This window comes from Electrophorus electricus, chromosome 18 (genome assembly GCF_013358815.1).
Source record: "Electrophorus electricus isolate fEleEle1 chromosome 18, fEleEle1.pri, whole genome shotgun sequence".
Taxonomy (NCBI): Eukaryota; Metazoa; Chordata; class Actinopteri; order Gymnotiformes; family Gymnotidae; genus Electrophorus; species Electrophorus electricus.
In genome coordinates, this window is record NC_049552.1 from 9453387 (window position 1) to 9463810 (window position 10424).

At 37.2% G+C, this 10424-nt stretch overlaps 1 pseudogene; it reads left to right on the forward strand.

The window, feature by feature from the left end:
- Positions 1-6539: 6539 nt before the first annotated feature.
- LOC113584137 lies at positions 6540-10363 on the forward strand (annotated as a pseudogene).
- Positions 10364-10424: the final 61 nt, after the last annotated feature.

The window sequence follows — 10424 nt, forward strand, 5'->3', positions numbered from 1 at the left end:
TTTGTATAGTCCCGCATTAAAGTGTATGTGTTCTCCGTTTAATGTAATTGTGTAGTCGTGTTCATTGTAAATGTATGTGAGTGCCACCCTTGTCATACATGTTTATGTTAATAAATATTCTGCACTGTCGAGGAAGTCTGTACGTCAAGCCTCGTGCCTTGCGGCACTCTGGCCCGAAATGTTACAAAGATGCCACTGTTGGGCCCCTGAGCAAGACCCTTAACCCTCAATTGCTCAAATTGTACTCAGTCATAATTGTAAGTCTCTTTGGATAAAAGCGTTAGCTAAATGCCGTAAATGTGATCAAATACATTTTTAAAAAGTGCTTTTCAGACTTTGGAATGATCATTTGAAGTAATAGAGATACAAGACGTCCTGAACAAAAAGTTTTTTCCCCCTAGAGTGGACAATCTAATTCCCATAATCTTTTTCAACAGTTAAGATTGGTTTTACATTGATTACTCCCTGTTTCACCATGCCATTATGCTCCCCATATATATAGAAGTGTTTTTCCCTAAATGCAGCATTCCAGATGGACAGAGATGGGTACATTTCTCTCATCTCCTGGGTTTACCTGTTCTGTTCCTCTCAAAAAGCATCTAACACATGGAAACACCATAGGGGATGTCAGTCCCAGTTAACACCATAAATACCAACCAACATCAATAAGCAATACTAACAGCAGCACAAGTATTGACAAACTCCATGATACTGAGGTTTAAAAACAGTGTTTACAGGGAAATATTTAACAGTGCATTCCCTAACCCTAACCCTAGACATGTTAATAAAATAAAACATAAGATTCTGTGTGCTGTGGAATGATTTGTGTACAGGCCTCTGTAAAGGCCTCTGCAGGTTTCTACAAAGGATCCTGGGTAGGCTTAGTGGACCTCAGTGTAAGATATATTACCTTTCCACCAGGCTCAGGACTGTATAGAAAAAAAATCTTCTTTAGGATAAGGTCAAGAGAAGTCTTCTCTTGGAGTACTGATAACGGGTTCCAACTGGTATTTAATATTAGTTTGCATATATTGACTAATGTGCAAACACTAATATGTAAAAGAAGGAGGGGTGAATGCATAATAATTTCTGACAAATGTATTAAAAAGTGCATTCTTTGTTTGACTGTTAGACATACTTTGGAGGGTGCCTCAATAACGCTTGTTGACAATAGCCTACAATAAAGGGCAGGACCAGCTATTCTCTTCTAGTAATTCTGAAGTCTGCATCTTTATTTTCTATTTGATATATGTTTAACTGTAAAACTAGCTGATTGGGGAGTTAGGAACGACAATACCCAATCCTTATATTTCTAACTGCCATGCAGGACTCATCATTCCAAAAATGATTCTTGTTAAATGCACTTTAAAATTCAAATTGCTTCAAACTGAATTGCATACCTGCTACTAAAAAAAAGCTGTTGTCAGTGTTAATTAAATTTTCAGGGAAACACATTTGTGGCAGAGCAATATTACCCAAGCTAAAATAGTTTTTTTCCTGGGTATTTATTGGGTGCATTAACATTGATGATTTTCGGTCAGAATGTCAGAAATTATTTTCAATCAGAAATGATGAGGACAAAGACATTGTGATGTGTATAATCAGCTGTTTATACTTGTTCAATCTTCTGTCCAAACTATCCAAACCATAACGTTATTTTCAGATTTATTGTGTGCATTAACATTGATAATTTTCAGTCAGAAATATCAGAAATTATTTTCAATCAGAAATGATGAGGACAAAGACATTGTAATATGTATAATCAGTCAACTATCACTTTAAACAGTGTGTTTACATGCACTTAATAATCTGATCATAATCAGATTTCTCCAGTTATCTGATTATTCAAGTGGTCATGTAAACAACATACTCCAAATTCTTAGATTGGAGTATGGCATAGAAATCAAATTCGGAAATATGATAAAGAGAGCTAGATATTAGCTCAGTAATCTGATTTCTCAGATTATGTATACCCTTACTCTGATTGTGTTCAAATTTCTATTAACAACCAAAAAAATATCAAAATTTGCAGATAAAGTGGGTCCATATTTACAAAAAGCTGCAACAGGAAGTTTGAAGTTTGATTATTGGCAGATTCTTGCCTGACTCATGTAACCCGGAGTTTTCCCATTGTCTGAATACCCAAATCCATGTAAACATATTACTGTCATCTGATTTTATGCACTTATTGGATTATTAAGTGCATATAAATGTATTCACTGTTATGTAAGTTTAGTTTGACATTTTTAATTTTTAATTAGATATGTATAAAAATATACAGGTAGAAGGATGACTTTATTTGTACTAAAATGCTGAAAATAAAGCAACTGCAAATTTTAGAATAACAAGATTAAAATAAATATGATCATGCAGTTTTTTTTTCATGCATAGAAAACTTAAAGGAAGACAACCTTCTCAAATTGTGAGGTGCACTTCAGGGCTGATATTTCAAAGACCATATATAAAAAGCTACTGTAAATTGAAACATTATGCTCAATTTACAATCATTCATTAATGATTGTAATGGCACATCAGCCTACAGTTGCTCTCTATCATAATCAAGAAGGCACTGCCAATAAGCAGAATACAGTACATTGTCAACTCATTGCACAGTTCCAAATGTCCCAGTCCTGATTTGCATTTTCATTGGCACTCAAGCATGTAAAATGTTTTTACAGAATAATGAGTTTCAAAAAAGGACAAGTGACAAAGACAGTAATATCAGGTAAATGAAGCTGTTAAAAACAATGAACATTACTGCCAAGGCATGCCAAATTGGAAAGTGGAGGCATAGGCTTGGTACAGGTTGAGAAAAATGATAACAGTAGTGTTGGATGGAGTCAGAAAAAGTAAACCCATGGAGTAAATGAGGTCACAGAACAACTTCATGAAAATCATTTCATGAAACCTCTGCTGTATTTGACTATTGTCAAATGGAAACCTCTAGAAGCAACAACATTTCAGCTATAAAGTGATATACCACATCGAGTGCTGAAGCATGTAGTGCATAAAAAATCTTCTGTTGCATCATTTACTAGAGTTCCAAGCAACCTCAGCAAAGAACTGTGTATCAGTGAAATCAGTGTGCATGAAAGAAAGGAACATAAAATGGGTTTCTATTGCTAAGCAGTGCAAGACTGCTTTCAAGAAGGGGGCAACTTTATATTATGGTTTTGGAATAGTATGTTCAGAACCTTCTTAAAGGTGTAGCTGTCAGGTATTCACATAATTCTGACCATATAATATATTTTCTGTATCTGCATTGTTTACAGCACTTTCAATGTAATGAAATGCTGGACATGACCACTGTAATTGTATATTTGATAACTTTGGGCTTTTAATGCAGTCCTATATAACAAAGTAATATGGTGATGTCTATACCTCTGCTTCCACTAACTCCTGCTGTGAGTGATACTGACTTGGTGCATTTGTGCTCAGTTTCATTGATGAGATCCATTTTTGTTTGGATTCACTGATTATTGATTAATTCCTCATTGATTAACTACATTTGTATGTAGTGCAATGGAGACTCTGGCGTTGTCTATACAGAATTTGTTGTGGCTCACCCTACTTAGCGTGCCAGGGATGCCACTGATGATAACTATAAATGATAAACATGTAGGGAATGATCCACCAATAGAATATGAAATGGATGGTTACATGACAGCTCCCTTACAAAAGCACAGATATCAATACCGGACACATTAATAGGTAATGAATTTATCTGCACCTTTATCTAAGAAGGGGAAGTAGTTAATAAAATTCCTTACTGTACAGACAGGTTTTCAGCCTATCTTTAAATATTGAGACTGAGTCTCGAACATATACAGGAATGTTATTCCATAGTGTGGGAGCTTTATAGGAAAAGGCTCTGCCCCCTGTGGTAGATTTTCTTATTCTTGGTTCTAGTAAAGAGCCTGCACCTTTTGATATAAGTTGACACGCTGTCATAATGCACTAGGAGTTCTCTAATGTACTGTGGGGCAGGACAATTCAGTGCTTTGTAAGTCATTAGAAGTATTTTATAATCAACATGAAATTTTATGGGAAACCAATGTAAAGTAGCTAAGATAGGAGTGATGTGATCAACTTTATTCTAGTAAAAACTGTGGCTGCAGCATTTTGAACTAGCTGGAGCTTGTTTAATAAGCACTTATGATACAGGCAAATAATAAGGTATTAGAGTAGTCCAATCTTGAAGTGATAAATGCATGGACTAGCTTTTCTGCATCATGTGAGGAGAGTATGTTCCTAAGCTTTGAAATGTTCCTGAGGCGCAGAAAGGCAGCCCTAGAAATATTTATATGAGCTTTGAATGAGAGACTGGGATCCATAATTGCTCCAAGAACTGTTAGAGAAGATGTGATTGGGAGACCACTGAGGTTCGTTGTGTAATTAGACAGTGAGGACCTAGCTGTCTCTTGGCCTAATAGAAGCACCTCTGTTTTGTCAGGATTAAGTGAGAGAATATTTCTCAACATTCAATGTCTGACATCCTTTATGCATTCGACAATAATATTAAGCTGATATATGTCCTCCAGTTTGGCTGAGATATATAGCTGAGTATCATCAACGTAGCAGTGGAAAATATTACAGTGATTACACATAATGTTACATAGAGGTAGCATATATAAAGAAAAAGGCAGAGGCCCTAGAACAGATTCTTGTGGGACACCATAGTTAAACTTGTTGTATGCTGAGAAGTCTCTATTTATGTTAACAAATTGGTAGCGACTGGTTAGATAAGATTTAAACCAGTAAAGGGCTATTCCCCTAATCCCAACAACATTTTTGGGTCTATCTTGTAAAATGTGATCTATAGCAACAAATGCTGCACTCAGACCAAGCAATATTGCCTAGAGACATAACCCTAGTCAGAAGCCAACAACATGTCATTAACTACTTTAATCAGTGCTGTCTCTGTACTATGATGATCTCTAAATTCTGCCTGAAAGACTTCATGTATCTGTTTCTGATTCAGGTATGAGCTTAGCTGCTGAGCTACAGCTTTTCCTAGGATCTTGGAAATAAATGGAAAGTTTGAGATTGGCCTATAGTTTGACAGCTGACATAGATGGAGGTTATATTTTTTGATAAGTGGCCTGATTACTGCTAATTTATATGATTTAGGTATGTAGCCAATGTTCAAGGAGGAGTTTATAAAATTTAGTAATGGTTCAGTTACTTCAGGTAAGATTTCCTTAAGAAAGTGTGTGGGCAGTGAATCTAGTGGAGGTGGAAGTGGAGGATTTTGAGTGAGAGATCAGAGATGTAAGTTCTGGCTCTTGGATAGGTGTAAAGGATTCTAGAGTCTTTTTTGGCTTGGTTGTTCTAATGTCAAAGTAGCTGCCATATGTCACGTTAATACTCCAAATATTATCTTTAATGTGCTTAATTTTCTCACTTAAGAAATTCATGAAGTCATTACTACTATTTGATAAATCTGTGATCGCAATAAATCTGAGTGCAGTGGCTGACTTGATCGTGCATCTGGTATGACAGTGAGGCGAGGTTACTATATTGTGGCTCATATGTAGTTCAAATGAAATTGAAGAATGGCCTGAGATGGCATCTGACTGGGGTAATATAACTACATTCTCTATGTCTACACCGTATGTCAGTACTAAGTCAAGCATATGTCAGAGTGTGTGGGTTCTCTTATACAATGGGTGAAACCAATTGATTCTAATATAGAACTATAGACCAATCTCAGAGGGTCTTGGGCACTATCAAAATGAATATTGAAATCAACAACAATAATAATTTCTACTAGAGTGACCAGATTAGAGAGGCAATCTGCAAATTTGTTAATAAATTCTGAATAGGGTCCTGGTGGCCTGTAGATGCTAATTAGTGAAAGAGGTTGGGTGGGCTTCTTATCGCTTATCATTTATGCCAGTAAAAATTATTTCAAAGGATTTGAAATAATAAACAGCTTTCTGGTTTATGCCTAATGTTTATGCCAGTATAAGTAAATGCAAGTTAGACAAGGGTGGTGTACATATCTTTAGCCAGAAGGACACACTTCATTTAAAGCTATTTACTCATTTGGCTTGATCCAGGTTTCTGTTAGACAAAGTACATTAAATCTATGATTTCTTAGGATTTCCCTTATCATGAGTGCTTTAGGTGTTAGGGATCTAACATTTAGTAAACCCAGCTGTAGATGAAGGGTGCAGGCAATGTTCTGTGAATCAGTTACTTTAATACTAATTAGGTTATTAAGACATGTTTTTCTTTGTTTTCTGCTTAGCTCAGGGAACACAGTGTCGATATGAGGGACTGAAGGGCATGAGTCAGCATATAGAGATGAGGTGTATAGACTGTCAGTGTTGTTCAGTGAATAACCTGACACTGAACACCACAAAGACAAAAGAAATCATACTTGAATTCAGAAGAAGGGGCTGTGATGGAGGACTGGCTCCACTCTGTATAAATGGGGTTGGTGTGAAGAGCATGCAATTTCAAATTCCTGGGAGTCCTCATTTCTGAGAGTACAGCAGAAACTCAATTTTCTGAGAGTCCTCAAAAAGAATAACATGGAGAGGAAGCTGCTGGTGGCCTTCTACAAAGCCACAAGTGAGAGCATTCTGTCATACTGCATCTCAGTGTGGTATGATGGCTGCTTAGCTGTGGGCAAGAAGGCACTGCAGAGAGTGGTGGAAATGGCAGAAAAAAATCACAACAACAAAAGTAAGAAAAACAAAACCAGATAAGTCAGCTTTGTACTGACAAAGCATTAGCTTGGGACACTGCAGTCTGGTAAAACATTCAGGCCGATACATATGAACAAGTCACTTCTGAGCTTAGTGCAGTATTGGACCATACTTGTGGGAGCAGAGCATGTGGGGAATTGCTGCAGAAATTATGTTAATGCAGTTGTCCTGAGTCTGAATATGCCACAGAATTTTGTACTCTGGAAACAGGGAGTAGCTGGAATGAGCTGTACGTTGCCTTCAGGAATGGCCTTCAGGGAGGTTATTGCAGAATTTGTCTGCAAGGACAAGTGTCTTAATCTCGACCAATTGATTACCCAGGCTATATGTTTGGACCAGTTATTGAAGGACCATAAATCCAGGAGATCCGGTCAAAACCATCAGCATCAGATTCCCGAACGAGAGTGGATTCAACAAGACGAAAAGGAGGTGCAGTCTCTGCCCAGCTGAGAAACAGAGGAGAAGACATGAGGGTCTCTGTCTTTACTTTGGTCATCAATGGCACCTTTTGCAGTGCTACCATTTCGGTAATCATAGATCTGCACGTTAACTTGGACAGCAGCAACAAGTTTCACATGCTGATGTGGTGAGTGCAACATCTACAAGACTGAAGTCCAAGTCTTTCTACTTACCTCTAACTTTATACTGTTACCTTGATTTCTTTTATTTCAGCATAAAACATAAATACAAGAGGCACTGGACCTGGGCTTCATTCAACCCTTTATTTCACCTTTAGCATCAGGGTTTTTGTTTGTAAAATATAAAAAATAAAATAAAATGGATGGTGACCTTCGTCCCTCCATTTGGCTATAGGGCCTTTAATTAAATATAAAAAAAATACACATACCTCCTACCTCTGATCCCAGTGGCTCTATCAGGAAGCCAAGATTTTCACCAAATGAGATTTGCTGAGTGCATATAATCTGATTAGGCTAAAACCTGGCAATGAGTGGAAGACTGCTTTCATGACCACCACTTTGAGTACATGGTGATGCCTTTTGATCTCATTATTGCACAAACTGTAATTCAAACTTTTATTAAAACAGATACACTTGTTCTAATTAGGGTATTTATGCAGTTGTCCAGTTCTTTGTGAGGTATTGGCATGTTTTCATTGCATACTAAGTGTTGGTTTTGGATTGGCTTTTTTGTGTTTAGAACACAGCCTGTATCTTGTACTAGTTTTAGTCCCTCTGGATGTTTGCTTGTTTTCAGATTTATCTGTGTCGAACACTGCCTATATCTATTAACTTTCTGGAATTTGCTCTATGTTCTATGCTCGATACTGGCTTTGACCTTCACCTGTTTTTTCACTTATAACTGACATATACCCCTAGCATCAGTAAAACCATTTGTCATAAACTCATTTGCATGAGTAGTCCTGTCAATAACTTACACTAACTGGATTACTATTGTCTGCTTAAATCACAGCTTTTCCTGTTGATGAAACACACGAGTCTCTGATATGTCTTTATTTTGTGCAAATTTAGTTTTATTCATTTAATTTCTTACAAAGAGATTTCAGTTTCAACATCTTAGACGTTAAATTTGTGAGGCTTCATAATTGGTAATATGAAGGATTACACAGTGTCATTACCTTTAATTTATTTCTGTGTGAGGATATGATTTTCAACTACTTCCTATTTGAAGGACACAGCATACTGGCATAAAACATATAGATTTAGATATACACAAAACATATAGATTTAGATATAGAAACTGATACTTTTAAATATAGACTATAAGTAATCTATTTAATCCTTTTTGACTTACATACCTCTTTTAAAATTAAAATTTTGTTTTTTTTATTTTCAAGGCCCTTCAATGAGGGATAAAGTTTGGTCTTTAGCTACAACAGACTTTAACTGTTTTTGATTTTTTTTTTAAAAACAGCTGAAGGTATTGTCATGGCTAGGGGAGAAAAATCACATTTGAAACAGCAGCTACAGACACAGATTAAAATACCAATAGCTGTGATCTAATAAGTGTTTGTTGTCAACCCAAAGATGGCCCAATATTAAGACTCTAACCTCAGAATCTCTAAGCAAAATTAAAACACTGAAATAAAATACATAATTTTTTAAGTATCTTATGCAGATCTCAGAAACAAACTTGAGGATTTGTATGGCAAGACTAGTTAGAACATAGTTGGAACATTGGCAGTATATTTGTTTGCTGAATTTTGCATTGCAAGAACAATTGTGCAAAAGGATAGTCAAAAATAGGATTTCAAAAATTACCCTGCAGTTTTTCAAGGTCAGCTCTTAAATTAGCTCTTCCCAGCTCTGCTGCTGCTGCAGTTTGAGCTGCATCTGATTGGTGGAGCTGAGACTGCAGGTAGTCAAACTCTCAGCTGTCCTGCTCCTGCTGGAGTTCCAGGCACTCCTGGACACAACAGCCTTCCTGACAGGAACGGGAGGGATGGGAAAGAAGGAGCTGCTAGACTCAAAGGACAGAAGGCAGAACCAGGTTTGAGGGAATGACAGAGTGAGTGAGAGAATGAGTGAATGAGTGAATAAGTAAGGGTAGGTGGAAATGAGTAGTGAAGCTTCTGATGAGTGACTGCTCTAATTATAGGACTGAGTGTTCAGAGCCATCCAGGTAAAGCAGGGCCAAGAGGACCAAAAGGTCAGAGAGGTCAAGATGGTTCTTCTGGACCAAAAGGATAGAAAGGGGACCCGGGTCCACCAGGTGAACACACACACACATTCCAAACACAAAAGAGTAAAACACCACTCCACAGACAGTAAGAGGACAGGCACACTGATGTGACAATGGAAGTCTAGGAGGAAAGGGTCAAGAGAAAGTAAGACAAATACATAAGGGCAAACTCAGGCAAATTTCACCTAATTATTTATACAGTTTTTCAGTTTTCTCAAGTTCCAGTGTTGTGATATTTGGCAACAGTACATTGCGCAGAAACTGAGACTGAAATATGCTACTGTTCACAGCACAGACACACAGAGCATTCTGCAGTGTTTGTGAATGCTGTTGCTGATCTGTCACTGCTGTATTTTTGTATGCATTCACAGGGACTGCAGACAATCACCTGATCAGATCCCATCAGTTTGAACTGCAAGGTCTCAAAGTCAGATTCACTACAATAGAGAAGGGAAGGTGACCCAAAAAGCAAATGAAAAAAGCAATGAAAGCTAAAACATAATGAAAGGCACTTCACTTGTGTTCAATAATGCTGCATGTCTAATTTATTTTTAGCTACAAATTTCAACACTTAAAAAAAGTTGGACAGAAATACTATGTGTCCAATGGATAGAAGGCAAAGTTTGATGAAGGTCTGAAGTTCTGCACTGATGCTGGTAGGAAGCTCATTTTGCCAAAAACAAAGGTGAAAATAAAGTCTTCTCTGCAATGCATGCACACCTTACATTACCTGCCATCTTTATCCAAAGCAACTTACAATTATGACTGAGTACAACTTGAGCAACTGAGGATTAAGGGCCTTGCTCAGGGGTCCAAAAATGGCAAGTTGGCAGTGGTGGGGCATGAACCAGCAACCTTCAGATTACAAGTCAAGTACCTTAAGCACTGAGCTACCAGTCTTGGTTGTACTTCTATTCTACTTGGTACATCAGATAAAGAACATGAAAGCCAGTTTTAGACCTGAAAAAAGCTCGTTTGGGCTTTAGAAACTAGGCACCAAAAGAGCCCAATGACCATAAAGGACAAGAGAACTGTACTTGTATTCTA